Below are 14,686 nucleotides of genomic sequence, written 5' to 3'. Positions count from 1 at the left end.
AATGTTCAGTGATTCAGTTCTCACTTTGTTCTACATAAGATGTTGAGAAATGGAAAAATAAAGAATAAAGTAAACCGACAAAGCAGCCTGATGATCAAGCCAGCAGGGAAAATACACAGCTTTTTTTGTCTCACCGGATAGAATGATATTTAATCTAAAATGAGCATGCTGCGTAATCCAGTTCCTGGAGACATCTTTTCAGATTGAAAGTGTGTGTTTTCAGTATCACAGTGCTCAGATTTCCCGCAGGGTTGTAAATAACATAAAGGACATCGCACTGTAACAGCTATTTACCTTGACATGTTGTGATGCAATGCACCCTATCACGTAGGCATCCGGTTCTTTAAAAATGTGAAAATCCAACTGTTTGCAATGATTTGACAGTGAGATAAAACTTCAAAAAAACTTGTTTGAACAATTGATACCAAAAATTAGGATGTTAAAAATTTGAAATAAACTTTGTGAATATTGGCAAATAATCAGATCAGATATAGCAAGCATTTATTTTCCAAAATTCTGTAAATTTAGATTTGCACTACTTAACATTGGTAAGACAATGCAATATTCAAATTCTCTGATACTTCAACATCTTTGATATGTTAAATCTGATCATTTTTTATTGTAACTGTTACTGATTTATAGTGATCAGACTGAACAAGAGGATTTTTAAGAATTCATAACATATTTTATTAGAACATATGTATGTTTATATTTGTGTTAAGCATTGAAATGTAATTTTACCTTGGAATTATGGATTCTGCAACTGTTTTTGAAGTGCACTTGTCATTCTTTCAATGTAAGAAGCTGTTACTTCAATTATTATGGCATTGGTTCTGCAAAAAGAGAAAACAATTATGAAAAATGTGGGACTGTAGATGGTTCACCAAGCCCCCAGATAATATGTAGAGGCATTTGCAAATAGGTGCTACTATACTTGATACTGAAAGCAATAGGAATCAAAGGACAACTTTGTAATTTATATACCGTTGTTTATCTTCTGCTTGTTGTTGGGTATAAGCCCGCCCTCTGCTGGACATCATGACACCCACGTCATGATGTTACCTTTCCTTGTATATAACCCTGTGTGTCAGTAGCCATGTTAGTCTCATAGAAGTAAAGGATGAGAAAGCATCACGTCTCCGAGTCTTAATTGTGTGAGTGCATACACAACACTTATATTTTTAATGAGTTCCAAATTATGAAATTTAGAAGGGAGAGCATTAAGTGTCCAGATTTTGGAAGGTACCAGTTATTTAAACATTACAGTACAATGACTCAAAGGTGAAGGACAAGCCTTTCTTATTCACAGCAACACAAAACCAATTGGCCTGGACTTTGTGATCAGCGCAAAGTGAATAGCTCTCAACATGGATCTTTGGGTCACAAATGTGTGTTGCTGACAAGCATCAGTTCTGCTGGTGCTTTCCATCCAGCTACCATATTGTCATCAAGGTGGCGGAGAAGCAAACTGCACTAAAGAATCCTCAAGGACCTTGAATCAGGAAGTGAAAAGCACATTTTTCTGACTCTGTTCAATATATTTCCGAGATTATTCTTGTACCAATTCTAACAATAAGTAATATGACAAAACATAAAATAGTAAAAAATACATTTGTAAATATATTTTACAATATCTGAAAGAATGATAATCCCCATGGATATACCAGTAATCAGTTTTTAAAGAAATTGGCTTTCAAGTAGTAATCATAATTCATCGTAAACATGGACTTTAAAATTTCAAAAAAAGTGCCTGCATTCATGCAAAAATTTACTTTTTACAATGCAAAAAGTTACATTTTTAATCAACCTCACAGGTTAAGGGTAGCAGTTAGCACAATGTTATTATAGTGCCATATGATCTCCCTGGATCTGCGTGGGATTTCCCAGGGTGCTTCAGTTTCCTTCCAAAACATATTGATATAGATTGATTGGAGTATTTGGACAACATGGGCTTATGGGCCGGAAGGGCTTGTAACTGTGCTGTGTGCCTAATTTTTAAAAAAATCAGAAAATGCCAGTTCTTGCAGAACAATTGGGTTTTGCTAACCTCAATTTCTTTTTATTAATCCTCACACTCTCTTTAAAAGGACAAATCATTCAAATTACAGTCAATGTCCTATGACTTTGAATGCAATGACGCAGGCATTCCTTACCGTATTGCCCATGGAGGTCAGGGTCAGAATTCCCAACCTTCAGGCTCATTCCAGACTGCTGAAACTGATCTCAGCCACATCCTGAGTATAGCTGTTCACTTCTGCATTAGGATATCATTCAAACTCTATTTTCAAGGACAAAGGTCTTATTGTGCTTTTCCATTTTCCCATAGGAGCAGAGCTGGGACAGACTTCCTGTGGCAATAAAATTTCTGTTGTAATTAATACTTTGATTTGACAAAGGGCTGATTTTCCTGAATAAAATGGTTCACATGGATTTGCAATCCAGGTCAGGTTTCAGATCTCACAGTGAGCGAACATTTAGGAGAAAATGATCACAATTCCCTCTCCTTTATCATTAGTGCTGGTGAAAGAGAGGAAAACACAATTTGGGAAAACATTTAATTAGGCTAGGGGAAAATATGCCATTAGGCAGGGGCTTGGGAGTATAAATTGGGAACAGATGTATTCAGAAAAATGTATGGCAGTAATGTGGCAATGGCACTCTGCACTAGCATATTCCATTGAAACAAGGAAGGGGTGGTAAGGTGAAAGAACCAAGGTGTACATGGGATGTAGAAAATCTAGTTAAGAAGAAAAACTTACAAGAGTTTCATGAAGATAGGGAATTACAAGATTGCCAGGAAAGAGTGTAATAAAGGATTTAGAAGAGTGAGAAGGGGCCATGGGAAGCCTTTGGCAAGCAGGATTAAGGAAAACCACAAGGCATGCTACAAGTGTGTGAAGAACAAGAATTTGAGTCAAGTGAGAATAGGACCCATTGGGGTGATAGTGGAAATGTGTGCATGAATTTGGAGGAGATAGCTGAGCTCCTCAATGAATACTCTGCTTCAGTATTTACTAGAGAAAAAGACCTTGGCAATTGTAAGGATAAGACACCAGGACCAGATGAGATTTGCCCTAGGCTACTTTGGGAAATGAGGGAGCAGATCACTGAGCCACTGGGATTGATCTTTATATCATCACTAGGGGCAGGAGAAGTATTGGAAGATTGGAACGTGGCAAATGTTGTTCCCTTGTTCAAGAAAGGTTGCGCAGATAACCCAGGAAATTATAGACCAGTGAATCTTACTTCACAAGCTGCTGGAGAAAATCCCTCACAGGAAAAAGGCAATTTCATGCCATGTTACATGTTCTGTACTATTATATGACAATAATGGAATCTTGAATTTACAAGCATTTAGAAAGGCATAACTTGATTAAGGATAGTCAATATAGATTTGTTAGGGAAAGGTTGTGTCTCATGATCCTGAATGAATTATTTGAGGATGTAACAAAGCACATTGATGAAGGTAGTGCAGTGGATGTCATGAATATGGATTTCAATAAGGCGTCTGAAAAGGTTCCCCATGAAATGTTCATTCAGAAAGGAAGGAGGCATGGATATAGAAATGGTTTGCCCAGAGAAGGCACAGGGCAGTTGCAGATGGTTCATATGCTGCATGAAGGTTTATGACCATAGGTGTTCCGCAGGGATCTATTCTAGATGCCCTCCTCTTTATAATTTTTATAAATGACCTGAATTAGGAAGTGGAAGGTGGTTAATAAGTTTGTAGATGACCCAAAGGTTGGTGCTGTTGTGGATAATCTGGAGGATTGCCAAAGATTACCAAGGGACATTAATAGGATGCACATCTGGACTGAGAAGTGGCAGATGGAGTTTAACCCAGAAAAGTGTGAAATGGTTCATTTTGGTTGGTCAAATTTGAAGACAGAATATTATGTTAATGGGAGGACTGAGAGATCTTGCAGTCCATGTCCACAGGACACTCAAAGCTGTGCACAGGATAAGAGTGTTGTTAAGAAGGCGTATGGTGTTTTAGCTAGCCTTCATTAACCATGGATCGAGTTCAAGAGTTGTGACATTATGTTGCAGGTCCATAAGACCTTAGTTAGACCCCACCTGAAATATTGTCACAGAAGGAAGCTATGGAGTGGGTGCAGAGGTTATTTACAAGGATGCTGCCTGGATTGGAGAGCATGCCTCATGAGGATAGGTTGAGTGAACTTGGTCTTTTCTCCTTGGAGCAACAGAGGATGAGAGGTGACCTAACAGAGGAGCATACGATGATGAGAGGCATTGATCATGTGGATGGCCAGAGGCTTTTACCTAGGGCTTCTATGGCTAACACAAGGGGGCATCGTTTTAAGGTGCTTGGGATGAAAGACACAAGTTTTTCACAGAGAGAGTGGAAGGTGCAAGGAGCACATTGCCGGTACCAGTGGTGGAAACAGACACAATAGAATATTTTAAGAGATTATTAGACAGGTACATGGAACTGAGAAAAATAGAATGAAATAGGGAAATTCTAGGCAGTTGTTATAGAAGGTTCTATATTGGCATAACACTTCAGGATGAAGGGTCTGTACTATGCTGTAGATTTCTAGGTTAATTGTTCTATTTCTATAAAAGCATTCATTTCTCAAAAAGACTGATTATAGGCTCATGGAGCCAGAGAGGAATAGAATATCAGTTTGACTTTGAAAATATCAGGGTTTGCGATTGAAATATTACATTGATTTACAATGGATGTTAAGGAAATGGATTTTACATAGAAATTTTAGGGAGGTACCCATCCAAACTGTTAATTATAGACGGCATTCAGGCTCTTTCAGAGACCGCTCGACAACTTCCTGCCAGGAGCAGCCAACTCTAGTACAAGGGTTCTAATGGCTGCAGGCAAAAACATGCCCACTTGGCACCAGTCTGCCAAATTTCAAGTTTATTGTCACATATACCAACATGCAGTGAAGGATATGAGCAGACCAGTTAGAAATCTTGTATTTCAGAGAGAGATCAGTTGGTGCAAAGCAAAGACATCATAATTTCACGATTTTGAACTTCATTCAGGACTGTGATAACAATGGAAAAGAGACTGTCTTTTAATCTGGTGGTGCACAATTTAGTACCCATTAATCTTCCCCCAGATGGGAGGACAGTGAAGAAAGTGTGGCTGGGATGGGTGAGTCTTTTCATATGTTGGCTGCTTTTTCTAGGCAACAGGAATATAGATGGAGTTGATGGATGAGAGGGGCATGTGTGTGTGTGACAGCCTGAGCCACATTCACAACCCTCTGCAGTTTCTTGCGGCCTAGGGTGCAGCAGACCCTGTACCTTGCAGTGATGCACGCTGATAGGAAACTTCCAATGATGCATCTGTCAAAGTCATCAAGAGATGCAGTAACATGCCAAATTTTATCGAGCTTCGAAGCAGGTAAAAGCATTGATGCGCTTTTGCCATTGTATCAACATAAGTGAACCTGGTCAAGTCACCTTGGAATTTAAACATATATCCGCCTCCGCATTCTCCCACCCAAACCCCCACACCAACATCATTATCATTGGATACTTTCTTTCATTCAGCAGCTAAAATCCCTGGAATTGAAAGTATGTTATTTGTATTAAGAGCTGGGTGCAAGGATTGCAGCTGATGGACAACACATTGACAACTGAAAGAACACCGACCGAGCTCATCAGTCAGAAATAGTACATCAATCTCACCACAACTTTCCACAGACTTCAGATATACAAAGACTTTGCCTGTGTACTACGCAAATGAAGTCTTGCTTTTTATGCAGATTTCAAAAACAAGCCATGTTATTGTTTTAATGCTAAAAAATATATGGACCAATTTCAAGGCTCTAAATGCCAAACTCTCTGAAGTGACCATTCAGTTGGATTGAAATGATTATGCAAGCTTTAGTTGTTCAATAAAAACCCACAACCTACTCAAATGATTTGCCAACAATGTCTGCTTCCTGGGAATAAAGTATTGATAAATATTACATTTTGGTGCAGCCAACGCAAGAGTGCAGTGGGGAGAAAGAGTACAGTCTAGAGACCTCCCATTACTGGGCACTGAGGGGCTGACAATGAGGGGAAGCCCCTCAACCAAAAGGGCAGGGCAGGGTGGAGGGAAGAAACAACATAGTGCCACAGTGGTGGTAATGGATTATTAATGGATGTGATTGACACTAAGAATGTAAAAAGCCTTGAACAATCTTTTCCTGTATTGTCAATAATTTATCGTGAATTTATTGTGAATAAAGTTTATTTTTGGGAACAAATTTATCTTACCAAATGTAGCTCCTTTCATTGTTTCACAAAATACATTTTATTGACTTCCACTCCAAATCAATTTAATTTTTAAATCACAAACTAAGATACTTTAACAAAATATCTGGTGAAATGGCAACAACATGATGATTGCAGATATCTTTTGTGGTTCTAATGTTTGACATTCTAATGATCAGAAATGGAGTTACAAAAGCCATCTTGTTGAGAACATCGGATGTGTATCAGATCAACATACAAGCTTCAAAGTTAGGAGATAAGGTCATACTTCCTTCTGCAGTATAGCAAAGTCAATTTAATTTCAGCAAAATTTATTGGAGAAACTTCTTGGCAAATTTGGATAATGAAGCTATTATTTTTGCATGATTAATCATCACTAGGTACTCCACAATCTTGTACATAGAATGGAACATTACAGCACAGTAGAGGCCCTTCAGCCCATGATATTGTGCCAACCTACCAAAAAAAACTAAACCATCCCTACCTTATAATCCTCTATTTTTCTTTCATCCAGTACCAGTCTAAGAGTTTCATAAATGCCCCTAATGTTCCAGCCTCCACCACCACAACTGGCAATGTATTCCAGGCCTCCACAACTCTCTGTGTTTATTTTAAAAAAACCTACTCCTGATGGCTCCCCTAAACATTTCTCCCTTCATTTTGTACAGACATCCTCTCATGTTTGCTACTCCACCCTGGGAAAAAGGGGGTGGCTGTCCACCTTATCACTGTCCCTCAGTAAGAGACCTCAATTAAGTCACCGCTCATCACTCTTCACTCCAAAGAGAAACTCTGCTAACCTTGCCTCATAAGACAATATTTTCCAATCCAGGCAACATCCTGTTAAATCTCCACTGCACTGTCTTCATAGCTTCCACATCTTTCCTGTAATGAGGTGACCAGAACTGAACACACTATACTGTGCTCTCACCAGAGATTTAAGGGGCTGCAACATTACCTCACAAATCCCGAACACAATCCCTTGACTAATAAAGTCCAGCATACCATAGGCTGCTTTAACTATCTGTGCGGCAACATTGAGAGATCTATGGATTTGGACCCCAAGCTCACACACTATTAAGTATCCTATCATTAACCATGTATTCTGCCTTCAATTTTGACCTTCCAAAATGCACAACCTCACACTTATCCAGTTTGAACTCCATCTACCACATTTCCGCCCAACTCTGCATCCTGTCTATATCCTGTTGTAACCTATGACAGTCTTCAACACCATCCAAAAAACCTCAAACCTTCCACAAACTTACTTTTTTTGTCCAGGTCATTATATTAAAAAAAAATCACAAAGTGCAGGGGTCCCAGAACAGATCCCTGCAGAACTCCATTAGACACTGACCTCCAGGCAGAATATTTCCTGTCCTCTACTACTGTCTGCTTTCTACAGGCAAGACAATTTTTTAAAATCACACAGCCAAGGTTCCATGGATCCCATGCCTTATGACTTCCTAAATGTCTACCTTGTCAAATGCCTTACTAAAACTCATATACGCCACATCTACCACCTTGACCTCAACAATTAATTTTGTTTGCTCTTCAAAAAACTTAATTAAGCACATGAGGCATGACTTTCCCTTCACAAAGCCATGTTGGCTATCTCTGAGAAGCCATGTTGGCTATCTCTAAATCCTCATAAATCCTGTCCTTAATAATCCTCTCCATTGCTTTTCCCACCACTGCTGCAAGACTCACTGGTCTATAATTCCCCCGATTACCTTTTTTTAAACAAGGGGACCAAATTTGACATTCTCCAATCCTTTGGCCTCCCCATGACCAAGGAGGATATAAGCATCATTGCGAATACCCCAGCAATCTCTTCCTATAGCAACCTGGGGTATCTCATCTAGTCCTGGGGTCTTTTCAATCCTGAAGTTTTTTAAGAAGATTCAGCATTTCTTCTTTCTTAATCTCAACATGGTCCAGGACATAAGCTTGTTCTCCTCTGACCTGCCCTTCACCAAGGTCCTTTTCTCTGGTGAATACTGAATCAAAATATTCACTTAGGACCTTCCCATCCTGCTCCGCCTCCAGGGACATGTTGCCTCCTTTATCCTTAAGCGTCCCTCCCTTCATAATCATTCTCCTCTTCACGTATACATAGAACATCTTTGGATTTTCCTTAATTTTACTTGCCAAAGCCTTCTCATGCCCCCTTCTAGTTCTCCTACGTCCTTTCTTAAGTTCCTTTCTGTCTACCAAATAATTTTCATGAGCCCTTCCTATGTTTTGCTTCCTAAATCTAAACTAATGACTGAAAATTAAATTAGTTAAAGTGACGATGATAAAAAGATGTTTTTTCTTCAATTTTAGGACAGGATGAAACAAACTTATTTGAAACAGTAACTATTGTGTCACAACGCCAAAGTCAACAGAACTTGCATCCAGCAGCTCAAAGCTTGCAACATGTACAAGGAGGTAAACAAGAACATCTGCAAATGCTGAAGCACATGAAAATGCTGACAAAACTAAGTGCTGGAGATCTGCAGACTTTTTTCTGCACTTTTATGAACTGAGATATTCAAATATATTTGTTGTAAGCAGTATTTAGATCACAGCTGAAGAACAATTTATCATTCCTATGTTTGATTTTCACCCATCTGCTTGACTTTGTTTGAAATGATTAGAACATAATGCATTTTTCAGCCTTGCTTAATACTTTACGAGTGACGCCACTTTTCATTCACATAATGTCACTATCTTTGCTGAAGAATGCATTAATTGCTACTCACCAGATTGAATGCAAAGCATAAAACCTGTACAAGTTTGATAAACAACAATATTATAAAATCTCTTTCAATCATTCATATCTTATAAATCTTGATGACATGCAATTAACCAAATATTTTAACCAATAAAAAATGTACAATAGTTCCATTTTACATGCAAAAACCCAAATTGGGCAATGTTGCAACTTAACATCAACAAAAGGAGTCTAGATGTACAAGGAAAATTCCAATAGGAATTGCACAGTGTGCCATCTGAGTGTAGGACTTTTTACATGCTTGCTATTGGCAATGATAGCAAGCAGAGCAAGAAGATTACATGAAAGATAAGCATAAAAGGCATTCAGTCCAATCAGCCCCTGCTGGCACTCATTCTCAGTCAAGGCCCTTCCTACTTCCCTGTACATATGTTTATTATTGTGGTCATCCACTACCTTCTTCCTTATATGGTTGTCCAGTGTCTTTTAAATACATCAATACCATTCACTTCAACCACTCTCCATGGAAGCAAGTTCTGCACTCTGAGTTCCAATTCTTTAACCTTGCCAAGCTAAATATGATATTTAACATAATAGGAGACAACTCTCAAAGGATGCCTATTTAAATTTTAAACTTAGACATACTGCACTGTAACAGCCCTATGGCTCCACGCCGCTCAATTTACACCCCATTAACCTGCATCCCAGTATGTTTTTGAAGGGTGGGAGGAAACTAGAACCCTCGGAGAAAACCCATGCAGTCATGGGGAGAACATACAAACTCCTTACAGACAGCACAGGATTTGAACCCAAGTCTGGTCCTGATCCCAATCTCTGCAGCAAACTTTTTTAAAAAATCACAAACTATTTGCAGGTTACCATAGTTGATGGCATATAAGACCCCCCGCCCCCCCCATTTCAGCATGGAATATTACATTCTTTTTGTGTATTTAAGGTATTTATAGTATTTATGGGTAAATGTCTCTCAATTCCTTGTCCCACCTGCACAAGCCACTGTAAAACACTTCAAAATAAGGCAGTTTAATATCACACAACAGATCAGAATCGTAGTTTTCACTTTTAAAACCACTTTAATATCACATGGAGCCTCGCTCTTCCAAATAAAGTTATTGGGAGGCTCATCCATTTATTAAGATCATCCTATAGCAGGGTTGCTACGCTTATAGTTTGGGTTATAGCTCGAGGTAGAAAGAAGACTTGCACACCAAGGGAGTGTAATCAACACTGACGTCATTGGGCTGCAGCTCTGCCTTTTAAAGGCAGCCGGCCATGTCACCCCCAAGGCGTGGCTTGAGTGAGGCCGGCTGCTGATTGGTTGACCCAGATTTGCGGGCCTACATTGGATCCCCTGTGATCCGCTGGCTCTGATTGGCCGATTTGACCGCTATTCCCATGGCCTATGGGAGTGGGCATCTCATCCCACATGCTGTTTGCCTGATCATCGTGTTCGACGACTGTTTGCTGTGTCTGCCCATGGAGTGGGCTGCAGGCCACTACAATCCTCAATTTTCCAAAGCAAGGGAAGATCATTCAACTTATATAAATTCTGCAGATTGTTATCTACCTCAGTACCTAAATATTTAATCACATTGAGCAGCAACTTAAATTGAGAGTTTCTCTTATTTGTTCACAACTCCCACCCATAAGTGGCATAATTTCACTCTTGTCCCAATTGTCTTTATAACCCGACATAATCCCAAAATCTTCCAATTTAGACTGCAACTTTTGTAATGAGTTAACTGCTTCTGTCAGATATATCAGAACATCATCAGCAAATAAATTAATTTTATGCTCTTCCTGATTGATCCTGAAACCCTTTATGTCTGGATCTAGTCAGATGGATTCTGCTATTGGTTCAATAGCCAGGAGGAAAAGAGCTGGAGATAATTGACAACCTTGTCTGCTAGATTTGGACAGTGGGAATGTTAATGAAATTTGAGCATTAGTTATTACTTTAGCTTTAGGCTCAGACTATAGAGCTCTAACCCAATTAATAAATGTCCTAATCCAAATTTTTCCAGCACTTTAAATAGAAAGTCTCACTCCAGTCTGTCAAAAGCTTTCTCTGCATCTAGAGCCATGGTGACACTCAAATCACCTCTTGTATCCGCCAGATATATAATACTGAGCAATCTACATACATTGTTCGCTGATTGCCTCCCTGCACAAAGCCAGTTTGATCAATGTTTATTAATTTAGGCAAATAAGTTGCCAATCTCTTTAGCAAGGCTCTGGCAATAACCTTATAGAATGTTTTCAAAAGTGATATTGGTCTATAAGACAACAGTTTAAATGGATCCCTATCTTTTTTTGGGAATCACCATAATAACTGCTATTGAAAAGGACTCCAGGAGAGTGTGGGTCACCACTGCCTGATCTAATACCTCCATAAACAAATATATTAATAAATCTTTAAATTTTTTATCAAATTCCAGTGGAAATCCATCCTCTCCCAGGGATTTATTAATTTGCAAGGAGGCCAATCCTTCCCCTATCTCAGTTTGAGTCAAGGGAATGTTTAATCCCTCCTTTTCTTCTCAATTCAAATTTGAGAGATCCAATTGTGACAGGAAACTCTCAATTTTATTCAAATCCCCCCATCAATTGAGATTTATATAAATTAACATGAAATTGCTTGAAAGCTTCATTTATATCCTCTGGTTTGTAAGAGATCCTGTCTGAGTCTAGTTTAATTGTTTTTATTGTTCTGGTGGCTTGTTCTGTTTTCAACTGCCAGGTGAAGACCTTATGGCCTCTTTCCCCTAGTTCATAGTATTTCGGTTTAGATCTTGTTATCATTTTTTTTTTCATTTTATATGTATATATTGTATAACACTTGAGCTTTTTATTAATTAACCATCAATGTTTATCCTCAGAGCCTACTAGTTGAGGGCCCTTTTCCAAAACTGTAATCTCCTTTTCCAATTCTTCCACTTTCCTTGTATACCCTTTTTTTAAATGCTAGAGGCATAGCTAATTATTTGACCTCTCAAATATGCTTTTAAAGTGTCCCATAGAAGAAATTTATCCATGGTGAAATTACAGTTGATCTCACAGAAGCACTTTATTGATTTTCTTTTTGTTCTCTCTGTATTGCGCAATTTGTTTACATTCATTATCCATTTACAGTTCTTTATTTGTTTACGTGTTTACATTGCATATAGTTTTTTTTTGCACGAACAGTTAGTGGTAATTCTGCTGTGTCAGCAGGAAAAAGGAATCTCAGGGTTGTATGTGATGTCATATATTCACTCTGACAATAAATTGGACATCTGATATCTGAAACTCACAGCCAGAGTTAGTTGCATGATCAGATACAATCACTACATGAAGACACTTTTAGACAAACGGTAAAATGCCAAAGCACAGAAAGATGCAGACCTAATGCAGGTAGATTGGCAAGAAGATTGGCATGGACTTGGTGAGAGATCTGTTTCTGTGCTACATATTTCTATGACTACAGCTGCTTCCAGACATGGATAGCGAAGTTAGCATAATATGAGGGTTGTGGTCTCAATTGAAGAATTATAGAACAGCCCAGTAGTGTCCTCATGGGATCCTTCTGTATCAGTCTGAATGAAATCTGAAATATTTAGAAGCCATGTATGAAGCATCCCCTTGCTTCACTAGCCCACCTTCATGAGGAAAGGAAGCGAGGAACAGAAACATGTTGGAGTTGAGGGACAGGAGAAAGCAATGATGGAAAACTACAAGCTGAAGAAAAGGAAAAAGGAAAAAAAGAAACAGCTCCTTCCCTCAATGTAGGCTCTATATAATCCTTTGCTGGCTCACAGTCACTGCCATGTAAATTACTGCCACAGAGATCCCATGAATTTAGCTTTCTGCTTCTTGCAACTATCTCATTTCTCTTTAATTACAATAACCATATAACCATTTACGGAGCGGAAACAGGCCATGTTGGCCTTTCGAGTCCGCACAATTTTACCCCTTATCCTCATTTCACTTTTTAAAACATTTGCCTGAATTTTCTTATAATTTGTTGGTAGCAGTGTCCTATTTATGTGCCAGAGCTACTTAAAACTATTTGATGAAAACAAGCTTATAATTCTAATAAAATTCATGAGGATTATAATGGTAAGAACTTTAGCTTCTAAACCAATCATCTGAGTAATGTTTTCATTGAGTGAAATGTTTTTTCTTCTCATCCAACAAGACATAAGCAAAATCTTTTGGGCCAAATGGCCTCCTATATTATATAATTTGTTAGATAAAATTGGGTACAATCCAATAGTTATAATATAATAAGCTCAGTCTACTGTGCTGACCAGATATTACTGTAGGATAATTAATATTAATGAATGCAAAATAATAATTTTGTGTGTGTGTGTGTGTGTGTGTGTGTGTGTGTGTGTGTGTGTGTGTGTGTGTGTGTGTGCGTGTGTGTGTGTTGATCATTGGGATAGACTTGGTGGGTTCAATGGTATATTTCTGTGTTATGCAACTGAATGACTGAATTCTCAGGGTATTAACCACAGTAATCCTTGTTCACAAAGTAAATGCAGAAAATACTCAACAGGCCAGAAAATTCCAATGGGTACAAGCTAGTGAAGACGCACTCTTCTGCACAAGATTGTTCTTTGACCATCTCTGGCACAAAGCTCTCTGCAATTTCAAAGTGTGAAATATGGCTTTCATCAATAATCATCTCCGCATGAAGTTTAGCAAAAAGAAAATTACCACAGCAACAAATATATACTGGATTGCATTGTATGGCATCTCATCAAGATTACATTTGATAACAGTAATTTTCCGTTTGAAAGTCTATTGCTACAGTCCATTAAAACTTTGAAAGCAGTGGTTTAGAAATTTGATAGGTCTTCAAGGCTATTGATGATGAAGCACTCATTGAAAGGACAGAAATATATCACTCACCAACACACCAAATATCTATTGTTCACTGCCCTGCGTGCAAATGACAGCTGCACCTAGACACTAATAAAAATGTAAACTTTAAACTCCAGGTACATGGATTAATATGGCCAGCTCATGACACATGTTCATGACAATAAATTCTAATTCTGATTCTGACTCTATTGTACTGATAGTTACCTGATAACTCATTCATTTAGTCATATAACATAGAAACAACCCATCATGTCCAACCCAACCATCACTTATATATACTAAACTTAGTATACATTAATACTGATCCTAGAGGAAACTTTAGTCAGTAATATGAGCTGATCTCACTTCAGTTAACAATTGAATTGCACCCAAAATTTATTTTACAAATATAAGAGCTTCATGAAGTCTGAAATAATCAGTGGGGACTGCAGTGCTAATTTGTTTTTCAAAAATTCCACATTGAAATAATATTTTCTTGAGCATTCCCTGGACAAAATAAAAGTTATTTATTTCCCTTCAATTGTATTTTAATCATAATCCTGCCCACATGAAGGTATTCTGAATAATATTTTGGATTGATCACCTACAAGGATTGTGATGTATAAATAGAGTATTTTTCACAGCCAATTCTCAAAAAGTATGGTGACAAAAAAAAAACCCAGAAATGGGAACAGATTATGCCAGACAATTCCATTTCTGCAACTGTGGCCACTTTTGAGAAAGGGAGTCCAACCAAGGAATCACAAAGGGCACTCCCTTGCTCTCTCCTAAGATGCTTCTCAACCGCTTCCTCCCTGAATCCTGTCATGATCCAAATTCCACCCCCTCAGC

General features: G+C 38.3%; 1 long non-coding RNA gene across 1 annotated transcript in view; it reads right to left on the bottom strand.

Moving 5' to 3' along the window:
- Nucleotides 1-747: 747 nt before the first annotated feature.
- Nucleotides 748-14,686, bottom strand: part of LOC138738837 (uncharacterized) — a 69,567-nt gene continuing 55,628 nt past the window's right edge. The window contains exon 6 of the long non-coding RNA XR_011341810.1: nt 748-833. This is a non-coding gene — a long non-coding RNA (uncharacterized lncRNA). The remainder of the gene's footprint in view (nt 834-14,686) is intronic.

The sequence above is a fragment of the Narcine bancroftii genome, chromosome 7 (genome assembly GCF_036971445.1).
Source record: "Narcine bancroftii isolate sNarBan1 chromosome 7, sNarBan1.hap1, whole genome shotgun sequence".
NCBI classification, from domain to species: domain Eukaryota; kingdom Metazoa; phylum Chordata; class Chondrichthyes; order Torpediniformes; family Narcinidae; genus Narcine; species Narcine bancroftii.
Note: the sequence above shows the minus strand (reverse complement) of the source record. Positions and strands in the feature narration are given on the sequence as shown.